The sequence below is a fragment of the Triticum urartu genome, chromosome 1 (assembly GCF_003073215.2).
Source record: "Triticum urartu cultivar G1812 chromosome 1, Tu2.1, whole genome shotgun sequence".
NCBI lineage: Eukaryota > Viridiplantae > Streptophyta > Magnoliopsida > Poales > Poaceae > Triticum > Triticum urartu.
The window spans coordinates 385853876-385871131 of NC_053022.1; the positions used below are offsets into that span (position 1 = coordinate 385853876).

General features: G+C 52.4%; 1 long non-coding RNA gene across 1 annotated transcript; it reads left to right on the forward strand.

Moving 5' to 3' along the window:
- Positions 1-16566: 16566 nt before the first annotated feature.
- Positions 16567-16941, forward strand: LOC125534307. Its single transcript, XR_007294448.1, has 3 exons — positions 16567-16641; positions 16725-16793; positions 16870-16941. It is a non-coding gene; the product is annotated as an uncharacterized LOC125534307 (long non-coding RNA).
- The last annotated feature ends 315 nt before the right edge of the window (positions 16942-17256 follow it).

Consider the following 17256-nt stretch of genomic DNA (forward strand, 5'->3'; position numbering starts at 1 on the left):
CGCGAGGAGGCGGAGAGATCAAGGCGGGGTACCTCACGAGGTGCCCGTGACGCAAGCCATGACGACCAAAGGCGCCAGGCGGGCGCCAGCCGCGCAGTGTCCTCCTTTCCTCTTTGGTGCAAAGGGAGCAAGCGCAGGCGAGAGCATCAAGCAAAGGCACCCGTTTCGGTGCAACAAGACCAAGACCAGTCCAACGACAGGGAGGAAGTCATTGTGGAGCCCAAGCCAGCGTCACCACCAGAGCCTTTGGCAGGCGAGGACCAACTTTAGTCAGGATAAGTGTACCAGATGTTCCCCTTTAAAATGGCCAATTGTTGGCGCCCTTCCCGCTCAATATTTGGGAAGAGGCCCAGGGCCTTTGCCTATAAATAGGACTAGCCACCCCCAGGGTAGGGGGCAATCAAGAAGGGAGAATCTAGAAGCCAAGAGAGAAACTAGCTAGGATCGGATCGAGTAGCATCACACAGAGAGAGAGATAAGGGCGACTGAACTCCTCCTAGCAGTTCATCCCCCCAGCCAAGAACAGACCCTCGCGAGGCTGTTCTTCCTTGTATTGCTCATCATCATCAGCCCAAGAGGCAATCCACCACACCACACACTGGAGTAGGGTATTACACCACAACGGTGGCCCGAACCGGTATAAACCCTGTGTCTCTTGTGTTGTTCTTTCCATAGCTTAGATCTTAGCGAGGCGGAGGGGTGCAGGTAGGTAGAAGGCGAAATCTCCGCGCGCACCCCAGTGTTCGAACCTCAAGGGTCTGCCGGAACCCGAAATCCAACATTTGGCGCGCCAGGTAGGGGTGCGCCGGAATTCGTCTTCCACCACCCCATTCTCCTCCGACCATCGCGTCCATGTCTGACGCTCGTCGGGCCTGCGCTGAGCGCCGGGCCGCTCTTGCTTCCCGCGTCACCCAGACGGCTCCTGTCGGCGGGCGTCCTCGCCGTTCCCCGTCACCTGCCGTCAACGCTGCCACCGGCCCGGCGGGAAACGAGCAGCAAGCGTCGTCTCAGCATCCGTCCGTGCGGCAAGACGGCCGCACCGCTACTCCCTCGCTCACCCCAGCTGGTTCTTCGTCCCGCGCGCTCCGCGCACCCATGGAGGCTCGAGCTGCGCTCATCGCGGCAAACGAGCTCCTGCGCTACCGTCCCGTCGATGACATCTACGAAGAATGGCTCGACCGTGTCGCCGAGCTCGTCCGCGCCGCAGGGGGTTCTCCTGCGCCGTCCGTTCCGCTGCACTGCACCCGCCCCGCGCGGGCGACGAAACTCCGGGGGCGCCCCAGCCGCCTCCTCCTCAAGAAGGCGCCATGGCTCCAAGGCGCGTGGCCCCTGGGCGGAACCCGCTCCGTCAGGTGCCAGCGCGGAAAGAGCAGAGCTGCAAAGAAATCCCTCGCCCGCAAGAAGCTGCCCGGGCGCTCCCTGCTCCAGCACATCGCGACCATGCTCCTGCTCCCGCACGTCAAGACCCCGCGCTGCTCCCAGCTGCAGCGCGTGGGGACATGCAAGACCAAGCTCTCCGCCACCCAAGGCCTCCCATGGCCACAGCAGGCTGCCGTGCCTTCACCACCGAGCTACGCAGCGTCGCGTGGCCCGGCAAGTTCAAGCCAGACCTGCCTCCTCGTTACGATGGCACGGCCGACCCTGCGGAGTTCCTCCAGCTCTATGAGCTGGGCATCGAAGCTGCCAACGGAGACGAGAAGGTCATGGAGAACTAGTTTCCCATGGTGCTCTAGGACGGGGCCCGCACCTGGCTCCTGAACCTGGCTCCAGGCACGATCTCCTCCTGGGACGAGATGCGCACCCGCTTCATCGCCAACTTCCAAGGTACTCGCGACCGGCCACCCGCCGTGAGCGACATGCGCCACATCAAGCAACAACCCGGAGAGACCCTGTAGAAGTACAACCAGCGCTTCAACAACGCACGCCTCAAGATTCCCAAGGTGACCGAGGAGGCCATCATCTCAGCCTTCTCCGACGGCGTGCGTGATGTCAAGATGAAGGAGGAGCTGGCGATGCATGAAGACCTGTGCACTTCCTTGGAGTTGTTCAACTTGGCAACCAAGTGCGCTAGGGCTGAGGAAGGGCGTCTCTCCCTCCTCGAGCTGCCTGCCGCAGACCCAGAAGAGAAGAAGCCCAAGGCCAAGGATGTGAAGCGCAAGGGGGCTGCCGTGCTCGCGGCAGAACCAGACACCAAGCGGGGCAGAGATCAGCCTGAATCTTCCAAGGGCAGTCGGTACTGTGTGTACCACGACCTCCACACCCACAACACCAATGAATGTCAAGAGCTCCGAGCCGTGCGAGAAGGAAGGATCGGCCGTCGCCCCGACCACGGTGACCAGGGCTACGGTCGAGGAGGAGGAAGGAACGCAGGACGCTGGGAAGACCGCTGCCCGCGCCAAGGGTGGCGCGATCGACCTCGCGAGGATCGCTGGCAAGACCCGCCTCGCGAGGGAGACTGGAGGGATCAGCCTCACGAGGATCGCCCGCAAGGCAACGCAGGCCTCCCTCCGCTGCTGCCGCAGCCAAGGAGAAACGAGGACCGCCATCAGGACGAGGGGGCTGGGGGCTTCCAGGAGCCACGCGCGATCGCCTGCATCCTGGGCGGGGCTCAAGCCCCAGCCTCTCAATGCATCTTCAAGCAGTTCGCCTGCAAAGTGAATGCAGTCCTCCCCAAGCTCGAAGCCACGCGCCCTCTCAGGTGGTCGGCATGCGCCATCACGTTCAGCTCAGCAGATCAGCTCAAGTGTGCGGCCACAGCCGGAGTCCTCCCGATGCTTTGTTCCCCTATCATCATCAACATGGTGGTCACCAGGACCCTCATCGATGGCGGGGCAGGGCTCAACGTCCTGTCCGTGGAAACATTCAACAATCTCCAAGTGCCCTACAACCAGCTTCAGCCAACCAAGCCTTTCTTCGGAGTCACCGACGGCTCCACGGTCCCGATTGGGCAGGTCCGCCTCCCTGTCACCTTCGGGGCACGCGACAACTACCGCACCGAGCTCATCGACTTCGACGTCGCTCACATTCGCCTGCCGTACAACGCCATCCTTGGGTACCCAGTGCTGGACAAGTTCATGGCCGTAACTCACCACGGCTACAACGTCCTCAAGATGCCAGGAAGTGGCGGAGTCATCACGGTGCCCTGTGAAGAGAAGGACGCGGTGTGTTCCCTGGAACGAGCCTTTCAGGCCGCATCACTGGAAGACCCGGATCGCGGAAGCAGGAGGCTTCCCGAGACCGCCCCCAAGAAGAAGAAGACATCATCCGGCCCGGCCCCTCAGGGCCAGCGCCTGCCCAGGGGGAACCTCCTTCCATTGCATAGGAAAGCGCGCCCGGCGCCCTCCTTAGGCAGGGCTCGGGGGCTCTCCCCTGGAGGGCCACCGACCTGGCTAAGGTCACGAGGGAGGCGCTTGGGCACCACATGGAGGCGTGTTTCGAAGCACGTTTCCCTCAAGAAGGAGTAAGGCAAGGAGGGCCAGACCCTCAGGAGTTCGTCAGCAAGGCCATTCAGGAGCTACAAGAGTCAAGAGTCATGAAAGGCGGCCACCGCCTACCAGCTGTGGCTCCCCATCCAGGCGAGGATGGTGGGCCGCGCGTCTGCATCGACATACCAGGGCTCAATCGAGTCGCCTCTCTAGAGCGCCTCTGGCCCTCGCGAGTGGGGCGCTACGAAGGTCCACCCCACAGCTACGTTCGCATGCCTTACGGCTTGCCGAACGCGACTGCCACGTACCAGCGCCTCATGAGGGGCACCATGGAGGCTCAAGAGGCTAGGCGTTCCGTAGCCTTGGCGGAGATGGAGATGGTCCGCGAGGAGCGACCAGCGCCTCCGGAGCCTCCCGAGGCCCCTGGGCCTGGGGGCTCGTGAGGATCGGCTTCCGCAGCCCACCGAGTCTGCTACGCCAACACTCCTTCGTCCTCAACATCATCAGGTGACATCTTTCAAGTTTCATTTCCAGCTGGGAGCGCCCCCCAGGGCTGCATTATTCCCAGGCCGCATGGGTCCGTCCCTGCGGCATGTATCCCTTTTATTTCATGTTGTTAGCTTACCTTGTTGGGGGCGCCCCTCGGGCTGCATCATCCCCCAAGTCGCTCGGGCCAGACCCAGCGGCATGTATCCCTTTTGCATTTATTTCCGGCTATGCGTTCGACCCACCATGCTTGATTATTTGATGCCTGTCCACGGCACCTCTTCTTCTCCATGCCGACCACTTGCACGTTAAAGGGGGGGGGGGTACCTGAGCATCGCGACTCAGGGCTCTTACTGGCTCTCCAGCCCTCACCCTCTGGCCTTGTCCACGGCATCGCAACCTGGCATACCAGTGACGGCTGAGACCAGCTCGAGGGCCGGGACCCAAGGACGTAGAGTGCTGGCATCTAACCAAATTTGCAGGGACACATCACAAGATAAGGCCTAGTGCCAGGCGCAACCCGCCTAGAGGTAGGGCCCCGTGAGTCCCGCGCTGGCTCATGGGTGCCCAGATACACCTCTCCAGGCCCTACCGTGCCAGCCACGCGTCAGGGCAGGGCTGTACACGCCCCGGGGGCTCCTCCCGGAGGGGAGCCCCCTCCCACGTACCAGTGGAAGCACCATGCTCCGCGCTGGCTGACGACACTGCCGAGGAGCGGCTATGCCCGTACACATACGGAAGCACTATGCTCCGCGCTGGTGATAAACAACTGAGGGCGGCCCCCGGGCCGCATCAACCTCAGGGAGCCCAGAGCTCAGTGTCTAGCCTCATCGTAACGCCTCCCCTCGGGAGTGCCGCGCGAGGGGGCTGGGCACGGGGGCTACGCCTGGGTCACGCCCAGATGCACGCCACCCAGCCACGCCCCCCCGGGCCTGGTATGGCGCGCGTCTCTCCCTGAGCGGAGCCAAGGTACGAAGGCCGTTTGAGCGTCAAGGGGGACTCCTGAGCATCACGACTCAGGAGCCTAACTGGTCACGTAGCCCCTCACTCCTTAGTTCCGAAAGGCTAACGGCGGTTGAGGTATGCGCGCGGCCGGGCTCTGCAGACGTAGAACGGTAGATCCACCCACATCACACCTCCCCACTTGCTGTTCGTGCGCCAAGGGGGACTCCCGAGCATCGAGACTCAGGAGCCTAACTTGTCACGTAGCCCCTCACTCCTTGGTCCCGTCCTGGTTTCCGGTCAGGGCTAACGGCGGCTGAGGTATGCGCGGGGCCGGGCTCTGCCGGCGTAGAACATAAGCAAGTAGGAAGGAAAAGCGTAAATTTCAAGGAATTCAAAAGCAAATATTACAGTCCACACTGTTATCTCAATGCCAAACGCAAGTTTAAACGCCTCCCCAAGGCATGATACATGTGCAGGAATTAAAGGCAGGACAGGAGCCACAACGGAGTCACTTGTCGGCGGTGGAGCAGCGCGGAGTGGGTTCGCCTCATGGAGCAGCGGGGTCAGCAGCGCCTTGCTTCGGCTTGGTGCTGAAGGCCCGGAACTTCCCCAGCAGAGCCTCCGCGCGACCCTTCACGGCCTTGGCAGCGGCAGTGGCACGCTCGCCGCTTACTGGCTCCAGCAGGCTGTCGAGGTCGACGCCGGGATCGCGAAGGTAGATGTGGGTGAGGACCCGCGTCAGCGCTGCAGAAGACAGGACACGCGCCTCGGCCTCGGCCACGGGGCCAAGGCCAAGGGCGACATCTTCAAGAGCGCGAACCAGGAAGGGAAGCAGATTGGCGGGGCCGTCCTCGGCGCCAGCCAGCGGGCTCTCCAGGCCGCTGTCATAAAGCGTCCTCAGCGAGGAGCGAGCCTTCGCCTCCATCTCCGCGAAGGCCACGCGGTCCTCGGCAAGAACCTGGGCCTTGTCGTTCAGCTCGACCTTCCTCGCCCCCAACTCCTGCTCCAGCGCGCCTAGGCGGTCACGGCGCCTCCTGAGCTTGACCTCCCTCTCCTTGACGGCCGCCTCGCGAGCCTTCACGCCTTCTTCCTGCTCTTGGCGAAGGCGGGCCTCTTTCGCGAGCTAGTCCCGCAGGCCTTGCAACTCGTCCTCCAGCGCCTTGCAGCGACCACGGACGTCGACCACCTCCCCCAGGGCTGCGTCACGAGCAGCCTTCGCCTCAAGGATGGCCTGCCTCTCCTCATTGCAAGCCGTCGAGGCCTGGACCAGTGCCGCCCGAATCGAAGCATCGGAGCGAATCCATCCTGAAGCCAGCTCCAAGCGCCCGGCCACCAAGCGAGGGTCGGCGCCAAGAAGATCCTGTCACAGCCGGTCTAGCTCAGCAGCAGCACGATCCAGAACGGCAGGAGGAGTCGGAGCGACAGCAGTCGGTGGAGTAGGAGGAGAAGGCGGCAGCGTGACCACAGCATCCTGAGGCGGAGCCTGCTGCGCCCCAATGGCTGTAGTGGCGGTAGCAGGCAAAGGCACCTCGGGAGTCACTTGGGCCATGGGGGCTGATCTCGCCCCAGCCGGCTCAGCCAGGCCTCGCGAGGACGACCGGGCAGGAGAAGCCCGTGTGTCGCGGTCACCTTCCTTCATGGGCAGAGGCGCTGCCACGGCTGGAACCTCAGGAGCTCCCTTCGGCTTCTTTGCTGCGGGCGCCAGCCTGTCCAAGAGATATGGACGTCAAGCCTCAGCAGCAGAACAAGAAATAAAGACAAGAATCAAGCGCTTACGGGTCGTCGCCAGTGAGCTCAGGCAGCCTCCGGCCAAATTTGAAGCCTGAAAGCCGACTGGAAGGGTCAACCTTGGGAAGCTCGGGAGCGGAAGGCGCGTCTGCGGTCCGCCTCGGGGCCGGGGCAGACCCGCGGGAGATCAGCCCGGTCCTGTCCTTCTTCGGGATCGGGGGCAGGCTCCCGCCGCCTTGCTCGTCATCATCCTCGTCGTCATATCTCGAAGAGAGGCGGAGAGCGCGGGACCTGCGCCGGGGGAGGGGAGCCCTCGACTCTCCATCAGTCGCCTCGGAGTCAGGCCCTTTTTCCCGCTCCCCTCCTTCCTCCTCTTCGCTGGAGTCGTCGGAGGACACGTCCACCGATTCCCCGGGAGTTTCCATGGGCACGGGCTCGTCCCCGTTGAAGACAGGCATGGACTCCACTACCTGCTCCCAGTCGTCGCGGAGGAACAAGGGCGTAGGAGCGCCCTCCAACCTCGCCACATCACCCCCGACCAGAGATTGGAGGACCGCAGCCAGATCTTCGTCGGCCAAGGCCGCGGGGCTCGGATGGGGCCTCCACATCGGAAGTGAGTACTACCGAAGCGGAGCCAGCTGGTGCTCCAGGAATTCCCTCAGCAGTGACGCGCCGGTCAGCTTCACCGCCACCATGTTGGCCGGCCTCAGATCCGCATCAATCTTCTCCAACACCAGCTTCGCGCGGGGTCTGCGAGCTCCGCTCGACCCCAATCGCTGGAGCTCGTGGGTTGCTCCATGGGCAAGATCAGCCGAGGGTGGATGCGCCCAGCATCTGCCAAGACCCACTTGCTCCTGAAGCCCTCAATCCTTTTCTCGGGGTTCGAAATGGCAATGGCGCCACCGTACGCGATGAAGCTCGCGCACGCGGAAGCAGGATCGCGAGAGGTCCGGAGGTAGAAGTAGTGGCGCAGCAAGGCCACTGAGGGCTGCACCCCTACGTGAGCCTCGCAGTAATAGGCGAAGATTTCCAGGAGAAGGACGGAGTTGGGGTGGAGATGCAGAGCCTGTAGCTTATAATGGCGGAGGACAGAGAAGAAGAACTCGGAGAAGGGAGGCACCAAGCCAGCAGCAATGGCGCTTACAAAGAACGGATAGAAGGTGCTCCCTTGGCCCTCAGGGGTGGCGGAGCCGGCCTTGAACACCTTCACCCCGTCGATGCCCTGCGCCGCCGCCATCCGGCGCAACCGGGCGAGGCTCGCCTCCGACACGTTCGGCGAGTCCAGGGCAGAGGAGTACCAAGCTCCGGCTGGGGACTGACGAGGCGCCATGGCTTCCTAGGTCACGCGGTCAGAGTAGATCTGGAAATTTTGGAGGAAGGAAGGAGAGGCGCAAGAAAGGGGATCTGAGCAGCAACCGGAGAAAGCAAAAAAAGCAAAGCCTAGGCAGATGCCGCTCCCTTATCAACTCGCGTGGTTGCTGAGGCACCCACGTTGTAGGATAGAAAGTATGTCTAGAGGGGGGGTGATTAGACTACTTGACCAAATAAAAACTTAACCTTTTCCCAATTTTAGTTCTTGGCAGATTTTAGCTATTGTAGGACAAGTCAAGCAATCATCACACAATTCAAGCAAGCATGCAAAGAGTATATTGGCAGCGGAAAGTAAAGCATGCAACTTGCAAGAATGTAAAGGGAAGGGTTTGGAGAATTCAAACACAATTGGAGACACGGATGTTTTTCCCGTGGTTCAGATAGGTGGTGCTATCCTACATCCACGTTGATGGAGACTTCAACCCACGAAGGGTAACGGTTGCGCGAGTCCACGGAGGGCTCCACCCACGAAGGGTAACGGTTGCGCGAGTCCACGAAGAGCTCCACCCACGAAGGGTCCACGAAGAAGCAACCACCCACAAAGGGTCCACGAAGTAGCAACCTTGTCTATCCCACCATGGCCATCGCCCACGAAGGACTTGCCTCACTAGCGGTAGATCTTCACGAAGTAGGCGATCTCCCTGCCCTTACAAACTCCTTGGTTCAACTCCACAATCTTGTCGGAGGCTCCCAAGTGACACCTAGCCAATCTAGGAGACACCACTCTCCAAGAAGTAACAAATGGTGTGTAGGTAATGAACTCCTTGCTCTTGTGCTTCAAATGATAGTCTCCCCAACACTCGACTCTCTCTCATAGGATTTGGATTTTGTGGAAAGAAGATTTGAGTGGAAAGCAACTTGGGGAAGGCTAGAGATCAAGATTCATATGGTAGGAATGGAATCTTGGTCTCAACACATGAGTAGGTGGTTCTCTCTCAGAACATATGAGTTGGAATTGTGTATGTGTTCTGATGGCTCTCTCCACGAATGAAGAGGAGGTGGAGGGGTATATATAGCCTCCACACAAAATCCAACCGTTACACACAGTTTTCCAATCTCGGTGGGACCGAATCAACAAACTCGGTCGGACCGAAAAGGTAAACCTAGTGACCGTTAGAGATTTTCGGTGGGACTGACATGCAACTCGGTAGGACCGATATGGTTAGGGTTTGGGCATAACGTAATCTCGGTGAGACCGATTACACAAACTCGGTGAGACCGATTTTGGTAATTAGCTAACACGAGAGTTGGTCAGGCAAACTCGGTGGGACCGATTTGCTCTTTCGGTGAGACCGAAAAGTTACAAAAAGGAAACACTGAATTTACATTGCAATCTCGGTGGGACCGATTCGCTCTTTCGGTGAGACCGAAAAGTTACGAAAGGGAAACAGAGAGTTTGCAATCCCAACTCGGTGAGACCGAGATCCCTATCGGTAGAACCGAATTGCTAGGGTTTGGCAGTGGCTTATGACAAGTGAAACTCGGTGGCGCCGGATAGAAAGAATCGGTAGGACCGAGTTTGGCTTAGGGTTTAGGTCATAAGTGGATATGGGAAAGTAGTTGAGGGTTTTGGAGCATATCACTAAGCACATGAAGCAAGAGGCTCATTAAGCAACACCTCATCCCTCCTTGATAGTATTGGCTTTTCCTAAAGACTCAATGTGATCTTGGATCACTAAAATATAAAATGAAGAGTCTTGAGCTTTTGAGCTTGAGCCAATCCTTTGTCCTTAGCATTTTGAGGGTTCCACTTTCACATCCATGCCGTGCCAATCATTGAGCTTTCCTGAAATAATCATCTTGGAATAGCATTAGCTCAATGAGCTATATGTTGTTATGAATTACCAAAACCACCTAGGGATAGTTGCACTTTCAATCTCCCCCTTTTTGGTAATTGATGACAACATATAGATCAAAGCTTCGACAAATGATAATAAGCATGAAATATATCGTCGCTTTGAGAAGTATGTGACAAGTAAGAGCTCCCCCTAAATTTGTGCATATTTAAAATTTGCTTTGGACTGCAAATGCACAAAGAGTTAGAGTCATGGGTTACTCTTCCATGTCACATACATCTTGGTGGAGCGCTTAAAAATGATAAGAATGAAGTACATGCACTGATCACCAAGAATAGTGAATGATCACATAAGATAGATAAGATAATAATATTAAGCAAGCATTAAGTGTAGCTTATGATCAAACACATGATCATCAATGTCTCACAAGCATAGTATCTCAAGCACTCAAAAGCAAACAAAGTTCGAAAAACCACCAAATAAAGCAAGAGAGAAAAAAGGCAACACTCTCTCTCTCTCGAAGCCTATGATCTATACATTTTCTCCCCCTTTGGAAACAAGTTACCAAAAAGTTCCTAGAAAATGCATAGTGCTAGATCGACGCTCAGGCTTGATCTTCTGGTGGTGGTGGAGTCCGGAGCACTCCAAGGACGAAGCCTTCTGTAGACGTGGTTGGAGTTGAAGCTGAAGTGGATGCTGGAGCTGGTGGAACTGAAGCTGTAGCTGGTGCAGAAGTGGTGGCTCTGGTGTCAGCAACTGGCACTGCATATGATCTCTGAGCTCTGGGCACTCTGGCAAATGCATCAGTTGTAGTCTTGCCTCTCCTCTCCTGCATGTCATCCTGGAGCTGCTCCACTGCAGTCTGAATCTCTGTCACTTTGACATCCAAGTCATAGAACTTTTGTTCCATGATCCTCTCTAAGCTTGCCTGGTTCTGAGTTAGGGTGGCTAGTCCTTGCTCAATCCGCAGGGTGGATGCAATCAAGTAACCAAGCTGCTCTTGTTTGGTTTTCAAGAAATACTCAGATGCCTCCTCTTGAGTTGGCATCTTGGCAGCTTTCTCCTTCCTTGCCTTCTCCTTCTTTGCTTGTGCTTGTGCTGATGATGGTTCATTCTCAGTCATAACAACTTGATTATCTTCAAAATCTGGACGGATGGGCAGGTGTTCCTTGTCCAACAAGTATATGCCTGTGCCCATCTTTGAGTTGATGAGCTCCTGAATCTGTGGGGCATAACCACAGCTCCTCTTCTGATCTGCTGCAGTCCTCTTGATAGTCTCTACTATGAGGCTCATGACCTTGAATTTCCGAGGTACATCAAATACATGAAGCAAATTGATTGCATGGCCTCTGATCATCTTGTGATCTCCAGACTTGGGCAATAAGGTGTGCCTCAGTATCCAATTAATAGTTGGCAGCCCTGACAGAAGATAGTGTACTGAGCCAAACTTGAAAGTGTCAAGTGCTTCATTTGGAATCTCCTTGTACATGTTGGACATAGAGTTGTGGTCCATCTTCTTCTTGGCATAAATGTCCAAGTCATCTGCTTGCTCCTCTGGGGCATTAATCAGCTGAGCCCATTCAGTAACTGTAGACTGGTACCTCGTACCCTCTGACATCCATACAATCCTGCCATCTGGATAAAAATGGGTTGTGGAGTAGAACTGCATGATAAGCTCCTCGTTCCACTTTGTGAGCTTCTGCCCAACAAAGTCCTCTACTCCACATGCCTTGAAGCTGTCCTGCACTCCAGGGTAGTACTCTTCGTTGTCCTTGATGTATTGCCAGTCAACCCATCTCATATCACAGACTATTGGCTTCTTATCAAGCGGCACTGTCTCATAGAAGTCCTGCTGTTCCTTGGTGTGAAATCTGTAGTCAACAGCAGTCCTCCTCCTTGAAGCATACGGATCTGCTTCTCTCCACTTCCTCAGCCCTGAGTCTCTTTTGAGCTTCATGTCCTCAGCCACAGGATGAGCATCACTATGGTCTGGGATCTTGGGCTTGAGCTTTCTGAGCACTTGACCTTCTTCTTCTTCAGCAATGTCAGGCACTGGGGCCTTGTTCTTCTCAGCAGCTGGGATGCTTCTTGTATTCCTCTTTGGCTTTGGCTTTGGAGCTGGCTTGGCCTTAGAAGCAGTTGACCCTGATCTTATGGCATCACCCATCAGCTTGGGTGCCTTAGGTGCTGGTGCAGCAACCTCTTCTTCTTCCTCTTCTTCCATGATGGAAGCCTTTCCAAGCACTTTGGCTACGGTCTTCTTGACCCTTTCCTTCCTCTTCTTTCCCTCAGCAGCAACTGGCTCTATGGGAGTGGGTTTCTCAGTTGAAGCTCTGGCCTTTGACATAGGCTGCCTGCCTGCTGGCCTTTTGACTTTCATCCCTGGCTTTGTGCCTTGAGCTGAGCCATGTTCCTTCTCAAGCACTACTCTCTTTGAAGTTGCTTCCTCTTCTGCCACATAGTATTCATCCTCTGATTCTGAGGTTCTCTTCTTCCTTTGTCTTGTGGCATCTTTTGGCAGATTGCTAGGAGTACTTCTGCTGCCATCATCTGAGGAACTTGAGGGACTAGTGCCCTCACTCATCTGCACTTGCTCTTCTGACATGTTCTGGCTATCACTTTGGTCTGACATGATGAACAAGCTGACTGCTGACCCTGTGAATAGTTTATAGATGAGGTAGAATAGATGAGCATCACAAAATGCAGAGATTTTTGCAAAAGAATGACTCAAAAACTTAGTTTTAGTTTCCCACTGAAATCATCTCGGATCTATCGATTTTCAAACTCGGTGATACCGAAGCAGTTTTGGAACCTAAACTAGTGAACTCGGTTGGACCGAGTCACAGTTCGGTGGCACCGAGACTGCTAGGGTTTCACAAAGTTCCAAAATCGGTCACACCGATAAGTAATTCTCGGTCAGACCGAGTCTCACTTGTGCAATGGCATAAGCCAAATCAGTGGGACCGAGTTTTTCAACTCGGTGGGTCCGAGATGGTTTCGGCGGAAACCTAAACCTAGAATTTTCGAGTTAAACCTAATCTACGAGTTCATTGACTGGATAGAAGTTTAACAAACATGGAAAGAATCATGAGGATCACAATGTGCTAAGAATCGGATTGGGGAATAGCACAAAGATCGAGTCCATACCCTAGTTCGGCGGAGACTCGCTACGGCGGCAACGGCGGGGTTGAATTTCCGTTGACGGCGACGGAGACCAGCGACTGGAGGCGGCTGGCGGCGAGGAGACGATCCGGAGACCACGTTGGCAGAGCAGGCTATCGCGCGGGCGAAGGGGTTCAGAGAAATTTCCAAATTTTTGCCCGTGACTATATATAGCCCGACCCTGTCGGTGTGACCGAGTGGAACAACTCGGTGGCACCGCGATGCAAAACTGTATACAGTTATTGCAACTCGGTGTGACCGAATGGTTCAAATCGGTTGCACCGAGATCGAACACATAGATCAACTTAATGATCTCGGTAGGACCAAAAGTAGGGTATCGGTCAGACCGAGAATCACAAAGAGGTTTTGGAAGTTTAAGTCTATGACGAATCGGGGACTCCGAGCGCTCCTCACACAGAGTGGTTCGAATCTGACTTGATCAAATTTTGTGATGTTGCATGAATAGAGTTTGAGACGAGAAAAGCATAGATAGCTAGAGGAGGTTCTTAGGCATTCTTGTCCATCCACTTGGCAAAAGGAAATAAAACCGAACAATCAAAACAACAAGTGGATGTCCTCGAATGAGTAATATGCAACCAGCATGCTCACACAATAAGATGGCAAATGAAATATGTGACAAGGCATGCACAACCAATTCTAGCATCTACCAAGCAATTTGCGATGACAAGGTCATCTATATATGAGTATATTGAATTAGGAGTCAAGTGAGAACACTTGATCATAGGTCATACTCATCGTTTAAGCTCAAGTGGGGTTACCACTTTTACATAAAGCATTGTTGTGTTCACATCTTTAGAGTTGCTTTAGCTCAAGTCTTAGAGTAAAGCTCCCCCTAGATGTGATATCCCCCCTTAGAGGGATGAACTAACCTCGGGTTTTGTCAATGATGACTTCATGTAGATGTTGAAGATGTGGATGCTCAATGTTGATGTAGATCACATGGAGCTATCCATTTGAGTGAATTGCACTTTCAATACCTACATGGGTTAGTCCCACAAGGAACAAACAAGGATATCCATAGACATAGAGTGATGCACACACAAGATGATGTCCATGAAAACTTTTAGGTTACCTTGTCCCTTGTCTTACCAACAAGAGGGTTTGTGACTCCTTGAACTAGTGCAAGATGTGGAAGTTGATTGCACTTGTTCTTGCCAAAATGATAAGAGTGAAGTATGTTGGCGGAGTCACCCTCAAGAACTCTCTAGTTCTTCTTCTTTTGGATCCACACCATCTTGATGGGAATCCTTGGAGTTGTAGTCGTACTTGATGAAGTGGAACTTGAAGTAGTCTTGGGAATCCACTTGACTAAGGTCTTAGGAGCTTCATCAAATGCATCAATTTCCTCTTGAAGCTTGTCCTTGCCTTTTTGCTTGCAGTCTTGTGGTGGAAGATCATCTTGAGCTTGTGTCCCCTTGAAAGAAGTATCATACTTCTCTTGTTGAGGAACAAACTTTGTCTTGGGGTATTGATCTTCTTCCCACTCAACTCCATTGGCATTGAACTTTCGTTCAAAACCAACACCTTGATTCTTCCGGTGCATTCCTTGCTTGCGCACAATTTCCTCGAATTGCTTACTCCCGGCAAGGCTTTTGTACACTCCTTTCTCTATAATTCCCTTCAATAAGCTATTTTCTTGCTCAAGTGTAACTTGGATAAAAGAATCATTAGTGGAATCAAGAGAACTACTAGAAGCAACAATATTGGATTTAGCATGATCATTGTTACTGCTAGAGGAAGAATCTTTCTTGTTCTTGTTACTAGACTTGACTTGAGGCATGTAAGTGGATAAGAGTAAACGCTTGGCAATGTAAGAAGAACTTTTCTTGCGGAGATCATCATTGATTGCTTTTAAGAACTCATGCTCTTGCTCAAGATTGAGCTTTTCAAAGCGTAATTTCTCATGAGCTCTTAAAAGTTCTTGATGATCTTCGAAGATAGTTTCATGAGCTAACTTAAGAGTGTTTAGTTCTTTAGTTAGAGCCTCAATCTTCTCCTTATCATTGTCATTCGTTTTATCTTGATTAGCATGATTAATTGACGTTTCATCATAGTATTCATCACTAGAGTTGTCAACAAGCAAATCATCACCTAACAAGTCATCTTCATCACTATTGAGATCAACATACTCGGGGTGTGTTACCTTAGGACCTTTGGCCATGAAGCATCTTCCAATTCCTTCATTTGGTGAGTCAAATATGTCGTAGGAGTTGGTTGAAACAAGTGCTAGACCGGCAAAACCTTCATCTTGAGTATCTTCGGAGTCGGAGTGATAACTTCTCTCGGAGTGGCTGTCGGAGTCGGAGCTGGATACCCATTCACCAACATGAGCTAGATTCGGCCGAGAGAAAATCCACCAACGAGCTAGATACCCATTACACTTACTTCATGATTTGTTGTTATTTTTGAACGAATTCGATTTGGTGTTCCGCCACCTCTGTTCTTCGTCTGCGGGATTGGTTTCGGCCGCTGTTGTAGATTTGTAGGTTTTCTATTCAAATTGGGTGTGTATTTGTGTGCATTAGTGAGACAAAATTTTGCCCATGTTGTTAATTTGAAAATGCGAGCTCATACAAATCGAAATCCGGCGATTGGATCTTCTGCCTCCTGCCGTGGTTTTTTGTTCGAGGGACAGTATGATGGGGATCATTTTCTTATTTATCCGGAGCATGATGACGTTTGAAATGGCGGTTGAATCCTCCCCGTTTTGTTAATTCGATTTGGCTGGCTCATTCATTCCGAAATTGCGGATTGCACTTTCTGCCTCCCGTCGCGGTTTGTTGTTCGAGCGCACTGATTGATGGCGGATCTTTTTTGGATGTTTTATCTGGAGTATGACGACGTTCGAAATGGCTTTTGATGTGTAGGAATTGACCCAAACGATTAAATCTGGGAACCAAATTTAATCGGGGTTGTTGCTTCAATCAATTTTCGTTCTGTTGTACAAGCTAGACTGCTAGAACATTCGCACCTGAACTTCTGTGCTATAAGTAGATGCTTGACTTCAGTCAATGGTTTGTTATTTTTGATGATCCACTATCTTCAGTAGATGCTGGACTTCTTTCTAATTAATGGTTGAACTTCTGGTTTTCCACATTGCATCCCATATTTTGCAAGGCAAAGGTGCATGGTGCTATATATTTTATTTTTTTCATTTTTTTATAATTTTAGTTCTTGAGATGTTATTTTTAGAGTTTGTCTCATGGTCAATCATGGTATTAGTCCAAGTATGCATGCACTTTTTCTAGATCATCTAAGGGTCGTTGTACAAGCTGGACTTCTGTACTGTTCATACTTGAACTTTTGTTTTTCCTTCTTTGCAAGGTAATGGAGCAAGCCCTATGTGTTTCTTTCTTTTTTATGTTATTTTCATTCTTTTGCATTGCTTTGGATTTTTTTTGATAGTCCCATGAGCAACCATGTAATTGGCCTACAGATATGCGTATATTTCTTATTTTTTCTAGTATGTTTTCGTACTTATAGTAGTTGTTCGATCTTCAGTGAATAACTATCCTGAACTTCTGTATGCTAAACGTTTTTAAAATGTTAATTTGAGGTTTTGACAAAATCTATTACTCAGTGTATATTTGTTTTTGTTTAGCTAGAACTCAGTGTTCTTTTTGCCTTTGATGTGTTGCAGCATGTGGATCTTGAGCCTGTGCGCACTGAAAGACCAGGAGAAAAAGTTGCATATTACAAGATAGCTAGTATGTGGTCCTGAATTGATGAGTGTTTTCTTTAGAGTTGATGATATGATCGGTTCTTGTCCTAACGATGTTTCTTAACTTAGACCACTATAAATGGGCCTTGGATGAGCTATTCATTAAGCATGATTTCCGTCGAGTAATCATTCTGGAAGGTCTGATCTCCTTGATGGTTCTTGTTCTTAGATGTTTCCGCATGCCATCTCATTTCCATGGTTAATTGGTTAACAGATGACATGGAGATCGCCCCAGATTTCTTTGACTACTTCGAGGCTGCAGCGAAATTACTTGATACTGACAAGTATGTCACAACTGTACTCTGATTATACATGTCAAGACAATGAATAAATATCAAGTATGTTTAATTACGTTACTGTAATTGTTGTTGTTGTGGTATTGAAGGACGATAATGGCTGTTTCTTCTTGGAATGGCAATGGACAAAAGCAGTTCGTTTATGACCCAAGTTAGTTCTCTGTTCTGATAGGCCTCTGTTCACCTTTATTTCCGCATTAGAAGGGAGAGTTGCTCAATTTTTCTAGATAATGCTTTGCAGAGGCTCTTTACCATTCAAAGCATCGAGGTCGGGGTCTGTTTTTAAAATGCTCAAGATCTTCATT